Raw genomic sequence first — 10711 nt, 5'->3', positions numbered from 1 at the left:
AGGAATGCCATGAAAATACTGTCTGAGTGTGGATTACTGTGAGTGAATATTGTGAAATTGGAAACTGTATTCATCAGAATATCTATACCTCTAGGCATAGATAGGATGTATAGATAGGATGTATATCTAGATGGGGAACCCATAGGGGAATGGGGTTTGGAGCTTTTTATCTGTAATCTCCAAATTCTTGGCAAGAGGGTGTTAGTTCAACAGAGCCTGTATTTGAAGCATAAACAAAAGTTTTAGAAAGTGTCCAAAGGAAAATTATCTGTGGGACTTCCCTGGTGGTCCAGTGGCTAAGACTCCATGCTCCCAATGCAGGGAGCCCGGGTTCAATCCCTGGTCAGGGAACTGGATCCCACACGCCACAACTTCGCATGCCGCAACTAAAGATCCCGCATGTGTCAACAAAGATCCCGCACGTGGCAACAAAGATCCCTCACGCTGCAACTAAGACCCAGGGCAGCCAAATAAATATATAATTTTTTTTTTTTTTTAAAAGAAGTCGTCTGTGGTTCCAAGAGAGAGCCATCAAGGTAAGAGACCCAGAAAGCAGAGAGGTGGGTGGGAAAGCCTAGCAGGCCTTGATGGAGGCCAACAGCTCAGAAGCACCCTCCAAGCTCTGCCCATAGGTTTTTGCATTCAAGATAGAGAGATTAAGGCCTAAAGCAAGCCCCTCATGACGGAGGACACTTCCCCTGCGGAATTCCTCCGGGAGTACACTTCTGCCCATTCGGCACCTAAGTCCCTCAGCTGCTTGGATTCTGCCAAAGCCAAGTGAACCAGGCCAGGGCACCAAGACAGAGCCTTCCTGCCCTGCCTCCTGGCCTCCCTTCTGCCTCCACTGGTCTGCAAGGAGGGGGAGGAGCAAGGAAACCTGGAGCTTCGGGTCTACCTACTGCTTCTTCCACCCCCAGCTCCCCTCAGGGTAAAAGCCCCACCACAGCCAAAGAGCAGTGAGGGACCTCACAGCACAGACTGCAATTCCGCTCAAGCCCCAGAGCTTGAGCTCTGCCTCAAGCTCCTCTGCCACTCCTGTTCCCATGACTGGGTCACGAGCCCACCCCTCTCCTCTGTCTAGACCCCGCCCCAAGTCCAGGTCAACTTCATCCACTTCCACAGGCCACCTCTTGAGAACCACGTCTAAATCCACATTTCATGAAATGATTGTGTTTATTATTGGTGACGGGTGCACTTTTTCCTTACCTACATCTCTCGTTGGAGTGTGACGGAGAGGCCTTCCGGCCACTGTCCGAGCGGTTCCTCTCATCTCTGTCACATCACCCTCTGTATCTTCTTTAGAGCAGTCGCTTCTCTGTTGCAAGCTGTCCAGTGGGACTCTTGCCTGTTTATGAGGCTCGGTCTCCACAGTCTAGCTGAGTGGGCAGCTCCCCCCTCTCCCTGCCCCACTGCAGGGCTCACTGCCGGACCCCTGTCCAAATCCCTGCTCCCCCAGGGCCCCTCCTCCAAGTGGATCAGACAAAAGGACAGGGGAGGTGGACCTTTGGGGTGACACAGTGTTGGTGGAGAGAGTGTTTCCCTCACAGCTCCAGCCAAGCGGGAAGGAGGGCTGGAATCCCCGGAGGAATCAAGGAAAGCCTTGCTTAGGAATCAGGGAGCCGGGAGAGGGAGAGATTGGCATTTCAGTGCCCAGTGGAGGTCAATTCAGCCAGAGGACTCGCTGACCAGCCGGGACCTCCAGAAGTGCCGAGTGGGGAGGGGCCCATACCCCCCACCACCTCTGAGGTTCCTGGTCCCTAAGCATTTACAGAGGGCCTTCCACTTGTGCCCACAGGCCTGAGAGTTGGTCCCAAGTGTGAATGAGACTGGTGGCTTCAGGCTTTGGAAGGGTATGAAGGGTGTGATGCGTACGATGCTGCCAGCTGTACGTTGCTATCACCCGTGTCCGGCAGGCAGGACCAGCTACACAGTTTGCTGGGGTCCCAGTGCAAGATGAGAACGTAGGGCCCCTTGTTCAGCAATTGTTAAGAATTTCAAGATGTTGGTATGTGGAACATTAAACCAAGTGTGAGGCCTTGCTGAGCTCGGGGCCCTGTACCCAGGGACCCTGCCGTCAGCTGGCAGGTTGGACCCCTGGCACTGCTCGTTCTCAGTGAAAAGGAGCTACGGAAGCCTTGGGGTCTCGACTCTGGTTCTCCCTGGCCCAGGCGAATCAGGAGCAGATGCCCGTTTCTTTCTCCCTATCCCAACACTGAGGAACGGAAGGTGAGGGGAGACCCCTCGTCACCCTCCCACCCCCACTAGAGCCCCTGAAGCTCCTCCCAGGCTCGGGGAGGGGAGACGTGATTTTATCAAGCCAGAGCCTGGAGTTTCAACGGACAATGCCCAGGAGAAGGCTCAAATCTGGAGGGTGGAGAATGCTCAGAATCTGGCCCCATGTTGGGAAGAGAGCTGCCCCTTGCAGTGAGAAAGTGGCCTCTGCCTGGCACAGTCGAGGGCAGTGCCTGGAAAACTTAACTTGTTTCAAATCTGCGTCCTGCTGTGTCGAGATTCCCCAATAAGCTGGTGAGAGCCATCTGCAGTTGTGAGCTTGGTCCTTTGCTGTCTGTCTGCTGCAGGGAAGTAGGGCTTTCCATCTCATCCCGGTGGTCTCCCCAGCGCCTAGCACAGAGCCTGACACACTGGATTTGCCGAACAAATGAAGAAATGATTACTGGCCCCTGTCCTTGGTCCAGGGACTGGCACATTCAACTAACATCTGTCCAAAGCAGTCCTGGGGCCCTGGGTACCCCTCCTCCCCTGTCATCAGCCCCCTTTCCACGTAAGGCGTGGGGCCTGGACTGTGGCCCATTCTCCATCAGGCCCACATTCACTCTGCCCAGTCCCACCCCTCTCCCGTGGAGTGTGGGTCAGGGGCAGCAAGGCGCGGTCGGGAGCCGGTAGGAGCCAGCTGCTCCCTCACACGGTTATCAGTTATCTCTGAACTCAGACAGAAGCGGCTGGGGGAGGGGGGGGCACCCGGCCAGCAGGCGGCAGAGCTGGGTTCTCCCCCTCTCCTGCTGCTGTTCTGTTCTTTCCTCTTTGCCTCCTTGTTTCTTCTGGGACTGGGGGCAGGATAACAGTCCAGGCTGTGGGAGGGATGCAGAAGGGATTCAAGGCTCTGTTGGTGACATCTGCAGCTCCTGCTTTCTCAGCCTCCCCTGCAGGCCCCAGTCTCCAGCCTGGGAGGGGAGCCGGCCTTGTCTGCTGACCCTTCTGCCCTGAGTGCCCTCTGAGGCCACAGCTGCTCCACGTCACCCCTCCCGCAGGTAGGGACAAAGTCTCAGCCCCAACCTCCCACTTCAAGATGAGGGAGGAAGAGAACCTTGGACCTTTTTGTCGATATCTCTGGAAACCCCCAGCAGGCTCTTGATGTGGGCCAACCCTGCAGTCTCCCTGCTGGCACGGAGCCCTCTCTTGTATTCAGAGGAAGATGTACGGGGGCCCTGGACCTCTGGAAATGGTGAGGAGAGACCCGGGCACTTGCCACCCTGGGGCAGAAGCTGCCTCTTCAGGTCTCTACACTTATCCTCTGGGGGAGGACCTTCTGCTACCTCCCCCATCAGGGTCCTCCGTGCCATGGATGTGCTCGCCCCTCCCCCACCCTAACCACCCTGACCTCCTAGACCATGCCTGGACCAGGGGAGTGGACAAAGGGGCAGCCGGAGGGGGACTAACCCAAGAGCTGATCAGGCCACCTTTGAGAGCAGTGTCCCAGGACATGATAGTGGGATCCGCAGCTATGCCTGCCACCTCTGCTGGCCAAAAGTGGCCGGCTAGGCAACAGAAGCGGCCACGGGCTGGCTTCTGACTCATTGGAATGTGAGGAGAGGTTGAAGTCGGGCTCTCCTTGGGATGACAGGCCGCTCCGGCCATGATTCAGGTCTCAGGCCTGTGGTTCTGACTGTACCTCTGAGTGACTTTGGATGAGGCACTTTCCTGTTGCGAGCTGGATTGTGTCCCCCAAAAGATGTGTTGATGTCCTAGCCTCCAGTACCACAGAATATGATGTTATTTGGAAATAGAGTTGTTGCAGACGTAATAGGCTAAGTGAAGGTCATACTGGAGTAGGGTGGGCCCTTAATCCACTATGTCCTTACAAAAGGGAAGAGACACACAGGGAGAAGGCCACGTGACAACGGAGGCAGACACTGGAGTAGCTGCAAGCCGAGGGTTGCCGGCGACACGGGAAATAAGAGAAAGGCATGGAACAGATTCTCCCAAAGAGCCTTTGAAAGAGCACGACCTTGCCAACACCTTGACTTTCTCGGCCTCTGGCTTCCAGAACTGTGAGAGAATAAATTTCCACCCAGTTTGTCATAATTTGTGATGGCAGCCCAGGAAACTCATACACTTCCCTGTCTCTCAACCTCTTGTTCCCAGTCTGGGAAATGGGATAATAACATCCATCTTGTTGGGAGGATTAAAAGGACACCTGTTAGGTTTCCTGCAAAGGGCTGGCAGGGATTGTCATCATTGTTCTAGATCAGCAATTTGTAAACGTTGGGAATCCATAGGAGGCTGTCTCCCTGTGTGAACATGGTGAGGACTCAAGGGCCTGATCCTGGAAGGCAGCAAGGGAGATGTTGGCTCCTAGAGAACTGGAGAGAACGGAACGTGGGGAAGCGGAAAGGGGAGGGGGTCTCCAGGTCCTATGTGGCCTGATGCTCAGAGGGTCTGAGTAGGGCGGTTCCCCTTGCCCCGCGGGGCCTTCCTCAGGCATTGCCTGTCTCCTTCGGCTTGTCAGCTTTACTTACTGGCTGCTCTGACTTCTCCCTCCCTTTGGGCTGAATTTGAGTGCTTTTCGGCCGCACTGCACAGCTTGCAGGATCTCAGTTCCCCCGATCAGGGACTGAACCCGGGCCACGGCCATGAAAGAGCCGAATCCTAACCACTGGGCCAGCAAGAAACTCCCAGGCCGAACTTGACTTTAAAAGGGAGAGGCAAGGGTGCTGCTTGGGGGTGGGATGCTGAGTCGGGGGCTGCCCCCTGCAGGCTCCATGGGTCTCGGAGAATGGGTTGGTCCTGGAACCTGCACCCAGGGCTCTCTGTGGCTGGCGAGACCCCTGGCTTCTCACCCAGTATTCTCGGCAGGGGCCACAGGCATGGAAGCATCCAGACCACATTCTACACTCCCCCCAATTCAGAATCCAGCCTTTTGTATATATCCCATAATCCTTGCGGTCTCCATCCTTTCCCAGCACCCTTTCCTGTCAGCCTCTTCTGAAGTGCTTGGGAGGAGAAAGGGGTCATCCCCACCACCTCCCCCAGGCTTTGTCCAGCCTTCTCCAGTGGGGCCAGCCCTCTACCCTGGTCCCTGGTATCCTGCAGGGGATGGGGGCGTGGCTCTACTTTTTCATTTTAATCATGGACTCCAACGTCTTTGCTTCTTCAGTTAGTGAGAAAAGTTGGAGAGTTATAGGGTGAATTTTGCTAAAAATACCAGGAAAACAGAAACAAAGAAACTACAAAGTCTCAAGTCCAGAAGAGTCCGCAGAGTATTAGGTGTTTTGCTACGGACAGCATCTGCCAGGATGAGCACCGCTGCAGGCCGGCTGCGGGCTGGGTAGTTCACCTCTTAGGTTGAACCCTATGAAATCCATCAAAATGGTCCAATACATTCAAAAGAGCTGCGGCAGCTTTATCTTAAAATGTCAATATTTACAACATGCCAGAAATTACATCTTTCTCACCATTTAAACACGATAGAAACCTTTAGGTAAGGAGGGCCCATGGAGGCAAATTTCTTTTAAGTTAATTATGTGTGAAATTTTGAACACCATTGTTCAACTTTGTAATTAAAAGACTGCAAACCATTCCACAATTCTGCCTGTTTCCTCTCCTTTTTTTTTTTTTTTTTAGCTTTTGTCTTTCTTTCTTGTCATCTCTCTCCATAGGTTTTCTTTTTCTTTTCTCAATCTTGCTGCCAGCTGTGTTTCCTTGAAATTTGCTAATTTAACACCTTCAATTTCTACTAAAATATTCACATTTCTCCCCCTCCTATGTGAAAGATTCTCCCTAATCAATACTTTTTGTTCCCATTCCTTTCAAATCATTTTGTTAATATGAGATGATCTTTTTAGAAAACACTGCGTCTCTGATAAAGACATATTTACTGGAGTTATGTGGTTTCTTTCAACTTCCTTCCCTTTATTTTCTTTTGTTAAAATAAACTAAAATTAAATTTAATAAATTGTATATAAATATTCAATCAGATCCCTTCTCATAGCAATATTTCTATCTATTTACCTCTCTAAAGTTCTACCTGTATCAGTGCAAAAAGAGATTTCTGGAAATGGTTATTATTCATTAATTATGGGTATTTCTGATAGGAAGGTTTATTTTTGTTTTGCTTTGTACCTTCTTTTTTTTAATACTTTTTATGTTTATAAATTTATTTATTTGTTTAGTTTTGGCCACGTTGGGTCTTCGTTGCTGCGCGCGGGCTTTCTCTAGTTGTGGCAAGCCGGGGCGACTCTTCTTTGCAGTGCACAGGCTTCTCGTTGCGGTGGCTTCTCTTGTTGCAGAGCACGGGCTCTAGGCGCGTGGGCTCCGTAGTTGTGGTGCACGGGCTTAGTTGCGCTGTGGCACGTGGGATCTTCCTGGACCAGGGATTGAACCCGTGTCCCCTGCATTGGCAGGTGGATTCTTAACCACTGCACCACCTGGGAAGTCCCGCTTTGTACCTTCTTCTTTGTGCTTTCCCACTTAGTTTGAATCCTTTAAGCATTTGCACAAATGTAAAACATGAAGAATATAAAAGCAAAGTGCAGGGCATCAAGTAGAAAGCTTATCAATGATACAAAGTTTGTTAGTGCAGTATTTCACCCTCTAAATATTAATGTGGAAAACTGGTCGACTGTAAGCAATTTCTTGTGGTTCAGTGTATTATAATGTATTAAACCTTTAATAATAACTGTTTGAGGCAGGCATTATCAGACTCAATTTACAGATAAAGCCACTGAGGCTCAGAGAAATTGAATGATGTGGCCAAGACCACATCACCAGAAATTGGAGAAGCAGAGAATGAAAGCAATTCCACCTGCTGCTGAAGGCCACTCCCCTGACCACTGCCCAGCCCTGTCTCCTGAGTCCAGGGGTGCCTCCCGGCCGTGTCAACATATCAGGGCTTGCCGAAGGTTCTTGACACAAAGGTCAAAGTTTCTTCTTGAAAGGGTGGAGGGTTTGCCTGGCCGTGCTGAGGTAGGGGGGGTGAGGCAGAGCAGCTGTGATGGCACCTGGGGGTAAGTGTGGGTGTCCACAAATGGCAGACAAAGCAGAGGGTGGGAGAACAGAGGCCTGGAGGCGTCGGAGAGAGGTGGAAGACTAGAAACCAGGGCCTCAAACGCCACCAAAGCCCTTCCAGCATCCATCTTGCACCCCTAGGTTGGTTCTACTCCCCTGGGCCCCTGAGGTCTGGGAGACCGAGTGCGCGGTGGCTCAGCCACTCTCCGAGTCTGGTTACCACCCATGGAGAAGAATGGGGGAGCACACATTCACCAGGACCCCTCTTCCAGGCCTCACCACCCTCCAGGTGAGCATGTCCAGCCCCCTGCCCAGAGCTCCAGGCCCCATCACCCGGGGTCCAGTGGAGGCTGGCAGCCAGGGCAGGGGACCAGAGGTGGGGGCAGCACAAATTCCCCCGAGGCAATGATGGCAGTGAGCGAGGCACAAGCAAGGCGCTTTGCCTGCCACAGTCCTTCCCCTGCGCGCGCGCATGCACACACACACTCACGCACGCACGCAGGCTGAAGTGCAGCCCATTTGCAGGGTAATGGCTTTGAGACAGCAGGAGTTATCTGCAGCATTAGGGGCAGCCAGGTTGGGGTGGGGTAGGGCAGGCTGAGGGCAGGCGTCCTAGGCTGAGACTGGAGGATACCAAGGGAGGAAGTAGGTCCCCAGGGGTGGGACCTGGGCCCCTGGAGATGCTGCAGAGGAGGGACGCATGGGTGGGATGCAAAGGGCTTGGTGAGGGCCAGGGCCAGGTGGATGGCCCCTGTGTCCACTACTGTCCGATCTTTTCCTTCCTGTGTCCAAGGCCTGTAAGTGGACAGATAACAAGGGGCACTAACTCAGGACCTGAAATCACGGCCAAGCAGCCCCTGTCTCCTGTCCTGGCCTCAGCGTCACGTCCGCTATTCAGTCCTGGGCTGCTGCATCCTGCTGACAGATGAGAGGGGCCGAGGGTGATGAAGGGACCAAAGGGACCCCCAGGAAGGAGGACACGTGTTGTGGGTGTGGCAAGGGGTTGGCAGAGTTGGCATTAGTTGTTTCCCTCCATGACTGTCATGGGAATCAGGCCCGGGTTGCCCAGCAGTGCCAGGGAGGAGGGGGTTTGGGAGGGAGGACCCCTTCCTTCCCCAGATCAGGGAACTGAAAAGAGCCGTCACCTGGGTCTTCAGAAAAAGCCTCTGAATGGCTGTTTCAGGGTGAGGACATCGCGGCTAATCTTGTCCTGTACCCCCTTAGCCAGCTAGCCTTGGCAGGGGCAGCAAAGCCGCAGTAAAAAAAAGTAGGGCAAGCTGGACCTTCCAAGCTTCTTGGGATGCTGACGTTGTGATGTAGAGGTGGGGTTGGTCCCTGGGGTACCTCGTGTCCCACCCTAGGGCTCAGGCCTACCGTAGGGGTGCTGGTGAGACATGCCTGTCGGTCTGACAGTAAAGCCGGGCCCCATGACTCTGGCGGCAGCAGAGCATCCTGCCCACCTGCGGGCACACCCAGATGGCATTTGCTGAAATAAATTGCCAGAGAAAATAAATCCTGCACACACGATTAATGGGAGGCAGGCAGCCGCCACAAAGAGCCACTGGGGAGCAGAGTGACAGTCGGGCACAAAGCCAGCGCAGCCATGGGGCCTCCAGGAAGGGGCTCTGGTGACTGCACAGCCACCAGGGTCACTGTGGCCCTGGCATTGCCGCCAAACAGGGGGTCCAAGCCTGCAAGCTGACAAGGCCCCAGGGGCTCAGACAAGCCCCCGACTTGGCTCTCCACCGTTTTAGGCGGTGCGGTGGGGATGGAGCGATCCTGAACTTGGAGCCCCCATGACCCAGACCTGACTGTCCCTGGTGGTTGGGGACCCCACGGGCCAGAGGAAGGAAGACGTAAAGCCAAGGTCTCAGGAAGAGGGACAAGGGCTGTGGAGGCAAGACTTCCCTACTGACCAGCTGTGAGTCCTTGAGCAAGTCACCTCCTGGCTGAGCCTCAGTCTCCTCATCTGCTCAATGGAGCTATAGTACCTGTGCCTAAGGTGGTTGAGAGTTGCACCTGAAGCCATCCACGTAAAGCACCTACTAGGATGTGGGGCACACAGGGGACTGTCCCAGCCAACAAAGGGGTAGTCAGCATCTCTGATGTGCCCGTGCTGTGCTGGGGACTGGGGTATAGTCCCTGCCCACATGGAGCTTACAGGCTGGCGGTAGGCAAGTGTTGAAGAAATAATAATGGCAGCATGTATATAATTGCAAATGCACAAAGTGCTGTGAAGGAAAAGGGCTGCATCCTGGGGGGATGCAGGCAGTAGAGTTATAGTCTGGAGGTAAAGGCAGGTTTCCTGCGGACACTGAACACAGGTGAATTTGTGGCAAAAATCCAAAAGTTCAGCAGTTCACTCTGTTGGTGAGGCTGCTGAGAAACAGTCTAGTCACTGCTTGGGGAGTGCCCAGTGGTCCAAGCCCCATGCAAGGCAATTGGCAATACCTGCGCAAGTACCTACCCAAGTTACACACACTCTCATTGTGAGACTAGTACTCTTACTCAGGGCATTTTATCTTACTTATCTGTAAAAAAGCACACTTACGAAATGATGGATGTACAAGGATGTTCACTGCAATATTTTTAGTAAGAGCCAAAAGGGAGCAACCACCCAGGTACTCTTCAAGAAAGGACTGGATTAAGTAGACTGCGTAGAGCCACACAATGGAATATTATACAGCTGTAAAAAAAAAAAAAGGGAACAAGGAATCTATCCTTATGGAAAGAATGTCAAAACAGATTTAGTGAAAACAAAATGCAAAACAGAGTGTACATAAGATGCTTCCTTTTGTATAAGAATGGGGGAAAATAAGAGCATAGATTTAAATTTTCTTCAGAAGAGACTCTACATAAGAAATTAATAAAACCCCTGGCAGCTATGTAGGGGTTGGAACCAGGTGCTTGGGGACAGGGTTGCAGAAAGGCTTTTTACTGTGCATTGCTTTGATTTTTGAGTCAATTGGGTGTATTATCTACTAAAGTGTTTTTTTTTTTTTTTTTTAATAGTATTTAAGGGACTTTGTTTCTTCCTGGAGGGCAGAGGTTCTCCCTGGTGGAATCACGGAGCAGGACTGAAGGAGCCAGAGCCCCCGGGGGGAAGCTGGTCCCTGGATAAACTTACAGATTCTAGGCCCGCCCTCGAGCTGAAGTGGCCAGAGAACAGGTATTTAAACTCTGACCGATTCTTAATAAACCAGGTTTGTGAACAGTTAATCCATCCAACCTTCAGAGAGGGATGGGGCCTCAGCGGAAGGGGGACGGCAGCACGGGTGACCCCAACCAGGCCCCGGACTCTGGGCCCTGTGCTCGAAGGAAGGCAGAGGACTCAGCGGGTGGGGCCTGGGGAAGCGACGGGAGCCCTGGACCGCGGATGCCCGCGGATGCAGCTGGAGCACCATCGCGGAGAGAGCGTCGGGTGGGACGCCCGCCCCCCATAGGGATTCTAGAGACAGAAAGGGTG

The sequence above is a fragment of the Lipotes vexillifer genome, unplaced genomic scaffold, assembly GCF_000442215.2.
Source record: "Lipotes vexillifer unplaced genomic scaffold, Lipotes_vexillifer_v1.1 scaffold860, whole genome shotgun sequence".
Classification (NCBI taxonomy): domain Eukaryota; kingdom Metazoa; phylum Chordata; class Mammalia; order Artiodactyla; family Lipotidae; genus Lipotes; species Lipotes vexillifer.
This window is presented reverse-complemented; position numbering follows the sequence as displayed.